Source organism: Lolium rigidum, chromosome 3 (assembly GCF_022539505.1).
Source record: "Lolium rigidum isolate FL_2022 chromosome 3, APGP_CSIRO_Lrig_0.1, whole genome shotgun sequence".
Taxonomy (NCBI): Eukaryota; Viridiplantae; Streptophyta; class Magnoliopsida; order Poales; family Poaceae; genus Lolium; species Lolium rigidum.
This window is the reverse complement of record NC_061510.1, coordinates 400,693,411-400,705,909: the sequence shown is the minus strand read 5'-3', so window position 1 is coordinate 400,705,909 and position 12,499 is coordinate 400,693,411. Positions and strand designations below refer to the sequence as shown.

Below are 12,499 nucleotides of genomic sequence, written 5' to 3'. Positions count from 1 at the left end.
GGCGCTGCATAATTATCATGTACCCAACGTAAGTTCATTTTGGAGCACAAAAATCATGGCAAGTAGCATCATGTCTCTCTGTGGGACGTGTAGCAACATTCTAGGTTGTATTGGTGTTCTTTTTGCGAAAATTTCACCTGATAACCATCCGTAGCATTACAAAGAACTTAAAGCAATAAAGATTACAAATAGACCCATAGATCACCTAGTGACGACTACAGACACTAGCACAAGCCGAAGACGCGCCATCGCCCTCGCCTCTCCATCACCGGAGTCGGGCAAATTTTATTATAATAGAGCTTGTTGTAGTAGACAAACAAGAAGTCGTCCTGCTATAAGACCTGAAAAGACCAATGCACCAGAGCAGCAACCATTGACATAGATGAGACCCATAAATCGGAAGAGATAAACTTAAAAGAGAAAATCTCCAATTTAGTCTATGAAGTTGTCCCGGATGTGCGCTTTGGTCAAGAACTTGCAAATCGTGAATTGTGGATCAAGAAGTTTCCACGCGCGAGCGTTTTGGTAATTCAGTCACGACCACTGTTAGTTTGCTGACTAATTGTGCTTTTGCAAATTGCCCCCTAGAAAGTTAAACTAGGGACTAGAAAATCAGAAAAATAAAAATTTAGGGGCTAATTTCCAAAAAAGCCAATTTGCCACGTCATCAAACTAACTGTCGCCGTGACAGAGTGACCAAAACACTCGCCCAAAGCAACTTCGTGACCCAAAATTCGCGATTTGCAAGTTCGTGACCAAAATGCACATCCGGGGCAACTTCAAAGACTAAATTAGGGTTTTTCTCAACTTGAGACAACACCAACGAAAACCGGTTGGATCACACAAGATCCACTGGACGCACAACTCCACACGCCCTTTGCTAGCGCTTGAAGAACCAGCAAAGTGAGGAGTCGTGGTCCGCCCATGCCTCCAAGGCCCCAAGGCCACTGGAGATAGAGCGGACCGGCGGCAATGCCGACGAGGGGGGCGAACCCTAGATGGGTTTTAGAAGTCGCCTCACCTCACCTCTCTCAACTCCTGATGTACCATTTTGTAATATTAGTGTTTTTTCAGGAATGTGCAAAAATGCTGGAGCAAATGTTTAGCTTCTTCCGGAACATGTAGGAAAGAACATGTTTGTGTCAAAATTTTAACAACAGTGACTAATTTTCATTACACTGTGATGGCATTGAATCTTAACTCTTGACTAGCACGAATCACGAAGTAGCCCAACAGTTCGAGATATTTTTGTTAGTTGCAACCCACGTTAAGACCCATCGCTAACACGAATGTCAAACCAATGCAACCGTTCATGTGCGTTTTTCTTAGTTGCAACTCCATGTGTAACTGGAAAATTCTATGTTGTAAGTTGTAACACATGTCGCAATTCGTAGCTAGCACGAATCACGATGCAACTCTATGATTTTTAGAGTTGATATAAAATTAAGCTAATTTTGAGAAATAGCAAAACCAAATTTTAATACTGTATCTATGTCTCTCCTTTTCTCCAAACTTTACCTTCGATTGTTTTGTGCGAGTACCTGAAAAAAAAAGCGCCCGTGGACCATGGTATTCGTGGGCTTGCTCCCACTTGAGGCCAGACACATAGGCCGGTACGAGTTCTTTTCGACTTAATTCTGAAGCACCACTGCGAGTGATGACGATGATGGATACGGGCGATCACGATGTTGTCTCTACTTGGTCGTCTCGTCGCTGCGACAAGAGTCGCCTTAAAAAGGATCATTCATGGCCAACACGTATAATAGACAGACAGCCCAGGATCTTATGAGACCGTGACCGTGCAAGCTTTAACGGTTTGCTATCAGAATCATCTTTCCAGACGACGCACAGGTCGAACAGTCAAGGATCACAACATATTTCTTCTTATTTTTCTTCCAACAATAACCATGCTTTGTTGCATGTCCATCCATCAGTAAGTGTCAACTGCTAACCACTGACCTCTGCCACACGGCGATGTGATATGCGAATGAGACGGGTCCCCTTCAAATCCCACAAGAGTAAGATGAAGATGGGAAAACTCAGCATCCAAAACCCATGGGAATTTTGTGGTCCATTATTCTTCCAAGTGGCAAACACATACAATGAAACTGAATTTCGATACATTGATGGGGTGGCCGTACGAGACCAAAACGATATATCTAGCATTGAACGCCTAGGGTTGTGCAGTCCACATCGGATGCCCGCACAGCTGCTGTCTGCTACAAGGCAAAAGGGGGAGGAAGAAGAAAGAAGAAGATACATGTACCCTGGCTTGCGATGCAAAACTGAAAACTTTTCGTTTACGGCTGAAAGTGAACATTAATACAGCACATTCCAGTTGGCCACAAAAGCTTAGCTGCGTCAGCGTCGCTGGACCCTGCAGCTTCGTAGTTAAGCAGCTTGTGGAGAGGGAGGTAATACGGTGCTAGCGATGCCAACACGATGGAAATTAGTTCTGCGATTCCAACCCACCAGGCAAAGTGTGGGATCCCGATAAGTTCATCCCAGTAGCAGCCGCGCGGACTGGAGGGGCGTCGCGACGTGGAGGTGGGGAGCCAGAGTCGCCTCGGGCCGCTTGCAGTCCCTGCTGGTGTGCTGAGAGCCGCCGCAGCGGACGCACAACGTGTCGTTGACACACTGGGAGGCAATGTGTCCTTCCTCGCCGCAGCAAGGACTCAGGGAGGGCCTCCTCGCCCATGTCCGGTCCACAGTCTTAAACATTGCCCTGAACTCCTGATAGGCTCTCCTTTACGGTGCAAGTAATGGACCTCTTCGCTAGCATCCTAGCCACATTTGGCACAAACTCCGCCACCTTGGTCCCATCTAACCGCTAGTCAGAAACAAGCCCGCTCACCATTGCCCACCGCGTAGCTGCTGGCCGCATCGAAGATAGCGGTGCAAAGACTAGGCAGCTGGATGTTGAAAACCTTGAGCCCAGTTAAGTTGTACAGGATACGGCACAAGCCTGAATCCTTGCACACGGTCACATATTTTGCAGGGCAAGCACTTGAAATTATTACCTTCACGCAGACAAGCAGCTCACATAGCTTGCCCATGTCAGCTCCAAACCCGTTCGACATTTCTTGAGGTTTTGCAGTACTCGACTAAACTTATCGTATACATTCATCCAACTTCATATTGGCCACGCCAAGCATGAAACGGACATCTTCTCAAACAAGACATTACGCTAAACACATATTAGATATGTTGCTGTTTACACAACTTATAAAAACACTTTAAGGCTCCAAACCATATACCAACAGCAGAAGACTCAAGTGAATGGATAGATCACTGTGAAATTTGCCACTAGAACACGTTATGAATACCTGATAAGATAGAATATTAGAATATATCATACCTTTTAGTCTTTTACTTTCCAAAACGGAAAGAACCCAAACAGCACAATAGCTCAAAACCAACCCAAAAAGACAAAGCATCCAACTTCATCAACTAACTGAAAGCATATAGCAAGTTCACAGGCACGCACCCGCGCACCGACACAGTTGACAAAATTATGGAACTTAGTTAAGTAACATTACTCACAAAAGCAAACAGCATGAGAAATCAACAAAGTGCCACCAAAACACCTAGTACTGAAATAGTTCATTACAACGTCACAAACCCTTAATTGACTCTATGACATTATCAATCTTATTGGTGAGACACACCACAGGGGTCTGTCCAACACATCACCGGTGACGCGCAGCAACCGATGCCCGTGCCAGAAAACTTGTTCCAGTTTGCCATTCTGCAGAAACTGAACAAGTTTTGTTAGTGTGGCTCCCAATGTTTTGGTGCATTGGTCTAAGATTAGACCATAATAAAATGAATCAAAGGAGAAAACGGGATACTAGTTAGAATGCTAGATTATGTAGCAAAAGCACGTCTAGCTAGACGTTGCAATACAAGGATTACAGCAACAATACCTGGATAGTAGAAGCTCATGAAGGGGAAGAACGGTCGAATGGCTTGTCCTTCACACAACTTTCTTGACCGCAGCAACTTGAGGTCAATAGCATAGACGCCAAGAGCTGTGGTGGCGAAGATGATATTGGCACCCTCCACAGAGCCAATCAACTCCACTTTGATCGCAGGATCTCCAATGGGGAGAAACGGCATGAGGCCGATGACTCTATATTCCACCCATGCTGCAACTCCGTCAGGACCCACCTCCCTTGACCACAGGTGAAGGATAAGCCTGTCCAGGTGGGCGACTCCCAGCCCTTCCATCCTCTGTTGCCATGAGAATGGTGCTCCGGTAATGAACAGCCGCCGGCAGGACGATCACCGAGAGGAAATGCCTTCCTACGTCATACTTGAGAATTCGAGAGCCTTGTGGCCCAGACATAAGGAGGAAGTGGAGGGAGTCTTCAACGAGCACACTGTGCAACGCAGCACCGTCGTCAACGGGGCCAAGCTCGTCGAAGAGGTCAGGCTCCACGACAATGTCATGCTCGTCGAAGAGGGCAAGCTCAGACGTCGGCGTGCTCCAGTCACCCGTCTCCGACGAGTACTTGTAGGCGGTTGCGCTCCCCGCCTCTGCATCAATACGAACAAAAACAACATGGAAAGGGCCGTCGTGGCAAGTGGCATGGTCGCAGCCGTACACAGCACATAGCACCGCGGTCCCGAGATAGAACAAGGACCTGCAGGGGTCGCTCAGGTCTTTTCGGCGGCCCGTCATGGGGTCCCAGACCACAAGCTCCATGGACACCTCACCGTTGTCGAGGAGGACACGGCCGTGGCGGCAATCGCACACGATGAAGTCAGCCGGCTGGGGGTCAAAAGTGCATGGGGGGCAGGGCCCTGTGGTGGGGACAAAGTGAGTGACAGAGCTCACCTCACTGTTGTAGATGAAGCCGAGCATAGGAGGCGACCGATTGAACTTGCGGTAGTTGTGGTGGAAATCAGGATCGGAGAGGAGACTGCGCCAGGGATTGGAGAGTACGGAGAGACGGAAAAGGCATGCGGGCTCATCTGGCGGGAGGCGGAAGAGGATCTCATGGACAAGTTCGTCCGGTAGATCTGGAGAGAGCGTCGCCATGACTTGCAGATCTGGAGAGAGTGTCACCATGATTTGCGTATCCGGAGGCGGAAGAGGGTATCTCCTTGGGGAAGCCGGAGGCCGAGAATTGCACTTTATTGGAAATAGGAACTAGTCCTTCTATATCTATAGATGGAAAAAGGTTGCTTGGCTTACCAAATAGTGACCTGCATCCCACGGCCCTCGCAGAAGCCGCCACTCGTCTTCTTGGCCGGTTCCCATTGTTCCCGAGGAGAGGAGATGAACCACAACAAAAGAACAAGCCAAACAATTAATTACAGCTAGCTAATAGCCTGTTAATCCTAGCTAGCACACGGCTGGCCAGTTAGCCATCCATCACTACGAGGTAATCAGAGAATGGCAGGCACATGTTACTAGCACCTCTGGCACGTTTAAGCACTAACTTAATTTTCACCTCTGTCTACTCGTTATCCAATGCAGGATGTGCTAGAGCTACTTTTTTTAAAAGATGAAAAGGCTTCCTGTATGACATTATTTGTCAAAGGTAAACTTGGAAAGTGTTGGGGCCTTGCTACTAAACAGAGTTTATTTGTTTGGTATTTAATTACAACATTCTTTATGTTATATTTATTTTAGTCAATTTTTCTCTGTTCTTCATCGAACCAACGTACAGAGAAAAGCACCGTATGAAGATAAAGTGAACGAACGGTAATTACCACCAAACCAGTACCAATTATGCCAAGTTAAGAAGGTAATCGGAAAATATCTACAAGCACTCCACTTTCGGTGCAACTGACGCCTCAAGTTTCCTTATCTGTAAGATTCAACCAATTCAAGTTTCAGATCATATCATAAACACAATGTAATCCGTGAGCCAATAATCCAATATATACACAATGTAACTAGCAAGGAAAGTTACTGTATATGATTACCAAATACTGAACCACAGAAAGTAGTACATCACGGGAACGGACCTTTTAAGGAGAGACTTTGGGTTGCAAGGGAATAAATCCTTCTGATGAAGATCTTCCAATGTTCTCTTTAACAAAAAGAGACATACATTAGCACTTAGGAAAAGCTGTTTTTCGCTATGACTAACCTTGTCACGTGCGAAACCTAACTTAGTGTCCTGAATTGAGCTACCGGTGAAACTATTTATATTTTTCAAGGTTATTTGCCCCTTACAAGTGAGTTATGTATTTGCACCTTGTAAGCTAAATGATCAATAAAAGCATTCCAGCACTGGGACACCAGTCTAAGCACTCGACGGAGAGATATACATCACAGTAAGAATAACTCAAACATGGGGGAACATATGATAACACTAATAAAACAAGGCATTAAGAAGATAAAGCCTTTAGCCTGGATTACAATTAACAGTGGATGAACGGGAGCAAAGAGTAGAGGAACTGTATGTGGAAAGAAAAACATTGACGGCTCTCAGATATAATGAGTATGATATCTCACTGGTGCTCCAACATAGAAAGCAGCTCTCTAGCATATAGATCCAAATGCTCTACTGTTAAGAAACAAACTACCCACAGAAGTGACGACAATTGTATGTATGAAGAGACACAGGCACAGAAATGCATGTGTGAAAATGAAACCAAAATTATCTAGTATCCACAGGCAACAACAAACAACAACAACAACCAAGCGTCCCAAACAAGTTGGGGTAGGCTAGAGTTGAAACCCATAAGATCTCGAAGTCAAGTCATGGTTCCGGAACGTGGATAGCTAACTTCCACGCACCCCTGTCCATGGCTAAATCTTTGTCGATATTCCAAACCTTCAGGTCTCTCTTAACGGACTCCTCCCATGTCAAGTTTGGTCTACCATGACCCCTCTTAACATTCTCAGCGCGTTTTATCCGTCTGCTACGCACTGGCGCTTCCGGAGGCCTCCGTTGGATATGTCCAAACCATCTGAGACGATGTTGCACCAGCTTCTCTTCAATCGGTGCTACCCCAACTCTCTCCCGTATATCGTCATTCCGTACCCGATCCTTCTTGTGTGGCCACATATCCATCTCAACATGCGCATCTCTGCTACACTTAACTGTTGGATATGTCGTCTCTTCGTTAGCCAACACTCCGCGCCATATAACATCGCATGTCGGATAGCTGTCCTATAAAACCTGCCTTTTAGCTTTTGTGGCACTCTCTTGTCACAGAGTACGCCGGAAGCTTGGCGCCACTTCATCCAACCAGCCTTGATTCGGTGGCCCACATCTTCATCAATATCGCCATCCTTCTGCAACATGTACCCCAAATATCGAAAAGTGTCTCTCTCCGGTACCACCTGCCCATCAAGGCTAACCTCTCCCTCCTCGTGCCTAGTAGAACTGAAACTGCATCTCATGTATTCAGTTTTAGTTCTACTAAGCCTAAAACCTTTCGATTCTAGAGTTCGCCTCCACAACTCTAACTTTCTATTAACCCCCGCTCAGCTATCATCGACTAGCACCACATCATCCGCAAAGATCATACACCATGGGATATCTCCTTGTATATCCCTTGTGACCTCATCCATCACCAAATCAAAAAGATAAGGGCTCAAAGCTGACCCTTGGTGTAGCCCTATTCTAATTGGAAAGTCATTAGTGTTGCCATCACTTGTCCGAACACTTGTCACAACATTATCATACATATCCTTGATGAGGGTAATGTACTTTATTGGGACTTTGTGTTTCTCCAAGGCCCACCACATGACATTCTGAGGTATCTTATCATAGGCCTTCTCCAAATCAATGAACACCATATGAAGGTCCTTATTTTGCTCCCTGTATCTCTCCATCAGCTGTCGTACCAAGAAGATGGCTTCCATGGTAGACCTCCCGTGCATGAAACCAAATTGGTTTTTGGTCACGCTTGTCAACCTTCTTAAGCGGTGCTCAATGACTCTCTCCCATAGCTTCATAGTACGGCTCATCAGCCTTGATTCCACGGTAATTAGTACAACTTTGAACATCCCCCTTGTTCTTGAAGATTGGTACTAAAATACTCCGCCTCCATTCTTCGGGCATCTTGTTTGACCGAAAAATGAGGTTGAAAAGCTTAGTTAGCCATACTATCGCTACGTCTCCAAGGCCTCTCCACGCCTCGATGGGGATACCATCAGGACCCATCGCTTTGCCTCCTTTCATCCTCCTTAACGCCTCCTTAACCTCAGACTCCTGGATACGTCGCACAAAACACATGCTGGTATCATCAAAGGAGTCGTCTAGCTCAATGGTAGAGCTCTCAACCTCTCCATTCTGTAAAAATACAGCCACTGAAACAAAATGGAATCAATGTGTAAGAAGCTTCACAATCGAAGTACTAAAAGAACATTTAACTACAAAAATCATACTGCGTAACTCAGAGACAGCAGAAATATTCATTCTCAAATTGAGCGCATTTTATTCTGTCCTCTTTTTTATAGAGGAGGGGAGCAAAATAATTAGGTATGATTGCGTACAAATGAAGCAGAGTTTGGTACAATCGTGCTAATGCAATTCAGATGTGATAAGATTCAACTGGTCAGGAGTCAGGTAGTGGCAATTGGAATTTAGGTATTTATATTTTAAGGCCAGAAGACACAAAATAATGCTTCACTCTTTAATGGGAATGGAAGACATTCATACTAAACTAAACTTTGTAGAACAGCACACTATTCACTAGAGTTCCAAAAGAATACTGTCGTCATGCAAACATATAAGGACACATAGATTGCATATAAAGAAAAGGTGAACAGTAAAAACAAAATGGAGGATCTTCTATAAACTTTTAGTCTGTTAGATTAGTGAACAATAATTTAATTTTTCTTCAAGTGGTTACTTTAGGTGGTTTATGTCAATATCGTCGAATAGTACTGTCGGCATATCATCTACTTCACCAATACAATTAATTCTGTATCAATATTTTAGGTTAGGTTGTACAGGAATATTTATTTTATGGAAGGATGTTCACCAAATTTCAAGAGCTTTACCCCCCTAGATAAACTGGGATATGACACTGAGCACTGAGCGCAGCGGTTTCAAATTTGTGATGCTGCTGAAAGCAAAAGCTCATTTTCTAGGCTGATAGGATAAAACTATGAACCAGATCAAATATAGTGGTAAGCTCAGCATGGTAGTTACACTTACAAAACTTTCTGTCCTAGCTGGATTAATCTCATTATAATATTACATGGCAGGTGAAACATAAAAGACACTATAAGCATTCTAGCTAACTAATGGCTATGGCTTATTAGTTTTGAATATCACCTAGGAAAATTGAAATGTAAAGAAACAGCAACCCGCACAAGCTTACCAATATTGAACAAGGAAATCTCTCTCTCGGGCATATTCGGCTTCGCAACCACACCTTCAGGCTCCACCGTGACAAGAACATAAACCTGTATTCAATCAGGAAAATACATTATAAATCATCCCATCAGGGGGCGTCACTCCTGTTCTGCATCCAGCTAACAATTTGCCGAACACTAACCGGTTCGGTGCTCTCAGCAATTATCTTCTCCGTGTTGAGCAGCCCTCCTGTTTTTTGCTCCCCAAATCCTCCACAGCATCAGGATCATTCACCAGCCGAACTGAAAATCTGGACGGGGTATCTGCAACCACAAGCAACGCCTTCAAGAACAACAAACTGCAACGGATTCATTCACTGGAGAAACAAGGTTCCTTGTTTCTTCACAGCCAAAGGAAGGTTGAGATCGTACGGAGGCCGGGTAGGAGATCTTGACTTCGTACCACGCGGGCGGCCGCAGCCCGGCGCGCCTGGTAAGGGCCCTCGCTTCCTCGGCGTGGATGGAGACGCACGGGGAAGAGGCGTGGATGGAGACAGCGAGAGAGGCGCGCCTGCTCACGGAAGAGAACAGGCAGACGATAATCAGGAGGATGTGCTGCGGCGGCATGGTGGGAGAGGAGAAGCGGCGGAGATGGCATCCGCGCGCCCTCCGGCGACGTCGACGGCGTCGGATGCTTTGCTCGGCGAGGCCCTGAACCCAAAGCCCATGGATTCGCAACTGTCCTGGGTGATGGTTTAGATGGGCCTCCACAAATTGAGCCTTACGGGCTAGGATGTTTCGTTAAGGTGGATCATATGGGCCATAACTCCGGCCCTTCGTAGCCCATTTAGACCATTGCAATTCGCACTTCGCAGCCGTCGGATCCTTAAACCCAAGAGGCCGAGTGTAAGGGTATTTTACCCTTATCCATTATTTTGGTAACAATGACACCGTGCTAGAGTATTGGCCTAATTTCTACTACTTAAAAAGAATGAACGTGTTCTCCCTTCTCCCCCTACTTTCGTCGTCCTTTTGGTCGTCCTTACCTTCCCAGAATATCAAGGAAATTACAAGGAAATCACAAGGCAACTCGCGCATTTAATCAGCCTGGCCGCTTTAGGAATCATCAGCCTAGGAATCACGCTATGTTAATCTAACAAATTACCTTCCTCAGGTATGTAATCTCCACAGTAATAGAATATCACCTTCCCACAAATTACATAATAAACCCCTAAATTTCGATGAACATATAATTTAAATCAACTCGCCCCAATACTTCGGCGAGTGCCAAAATTAACTCGACCCATACATTACGCTATGGTAATTAAAACATTTCCCATAATCACCCCATAATTGCGAGAAGGAATCAGTCATATAAAGGGTACACTGAACCATGGCTCGGGCTAGAGATCTCGTGTATCTGGAGTTCAACATGTCCCTCCCGAATTTCATTGTGTCACAAGGCGGATCATCAGAGAAGTTCAGGGAGTTCAGGTATGTAACACCCTCTCCCCCTCTCGAATTAGGCATGCTTTTTCTGAAATACTTTTGAAGAATTAGAGAATACAATAAAAATTAAACTGCCTTAGCATTACCACGAGTACCAGAGATACATAGATTTTGCAATGGTAAAAACATTAGTAGAGCAATGTGTCCTTGGTAAAATATTCGGAGAGATTAAAATTACTTATTATGGTGACATGTGAGAAAGATCTTCCATTATGTACAACTGCAGCTATATATAACACTTTCATACATAGTTTATGTGCATTGTACTGAAGAAGATGAACCAATTGTGCAGGTATTAAATTTAACTTGGCAGAACTAAGCAAACATATGTTATTATATGTAGTGCATATTTGCTTAGTTAGAGAGGAAGTACTGTAGAGTGAGTTAGAATGTTAAAACGGAACAATGATCGACATGTTGGCTGCAGATTAACTAGAGCCAAACTGATCTGGATTCTGTTTCTATTCTCTTCCATGTTGACATCGGCCTTATAACTATTTCAATTTATTCTTATCTTCATGTATGTTTGCAATACAACCTTTTGTACTCTCTGTTGAATCTGGGTACCGAGTTCATTATTTTCAATACAAGCTTTTGTACTCATCAGTCACGAGGACATATTAGAATGAATACTTTTGATTTTATTGTCTGAATTTCATTTCCACTAGGTAAGCCATTCAGATATGAGATAATGGTACTGCCATATTCACGTTATCTTTAATTATCTGCCTAAGATAAAACACACCAAAAATGATCATATTACAACTGTTGTAAACTATTTGTTACCACAAATCAACCTGTGCACGAAGAGAATTATGAAAAAAAAGTACATCCTACTACTGTGATTGTATATATAAGTACAAACTAAGGCTCAAGGGACATACCATTGCTATCATCCACTTTTAAATTCAACATCTTAAAAGTAGTCATTTGAGTTGCAGTCAAACTGGACTATAATGCCTTTTTTTAGAGGAACTGGATTATAATGTTGCATCTTAACCAGGGGCAAACTTAAGAATTAGAGAAGAATAAATTAAACTGTGCACAAACTAATTCATGATGTTCCTAACTATCTAATTATTTTTTAACTCCATGACTACCTTTCACATATGTGTTCAATTGATATTTAGATGGGAGAGATTGTGAAAAATGATAAGAAAGAGAGTGAACCAGGAGACATCGCTCACGTAAGGCAATTCATCATCTTGCTTATGCTTTGTTATTTTATTTATTTAACTCTATGATATCGTTCAAAAATGATGTTAATGCATGTCAAGTCAATCATCATCTTGATGACTATCGTTAGTATTTTTTAACTCTATGACTACCACATGTTCATAGGTGAGCTCAACAGATGTTCAGGGTAGTGCCGATGCTATTGGAAAGCGTACAATGTTGTCGGGAACATCTATCGGTGGTCCACGTGACAAGAGGCGTCGCTACATGGGTGCTATGGTCTTGGTGCGGAAGTACGACAAACGGACATCTTTTTCACCAATGATTTATAATTAGATATTCCTATATGAAAATGGGTTTCTATAAAACCCTACATCTCGGAAGGTAGTGAGTACATGAGATGGGTTCCTGTTCTCCTAAACAACAAAGACTATATGTGGTCATGGATTATTGTTAGAACGGAATACTTTGTAATTCTTGTCTCAATCCTTGTTCTCTATGTGTTGTGCTTGTATATATAAGTACAAACTACGGCTCAAGGGA

At 43.9% G+C, this 12,499-nt stretch overlaps 1 pseudogene; it reads right to left on the bottom strand.

Moving 5' to 3' along the window:
- Positions 1-2,165: 2,165 nt before the first annotated feature.
- Positions 2,166-9,999, bottom strand: LOC124697764 (annotated as a pseudogene).
- Positions 10,000-12,499: the final 2,500 nt, after the last annotated feature.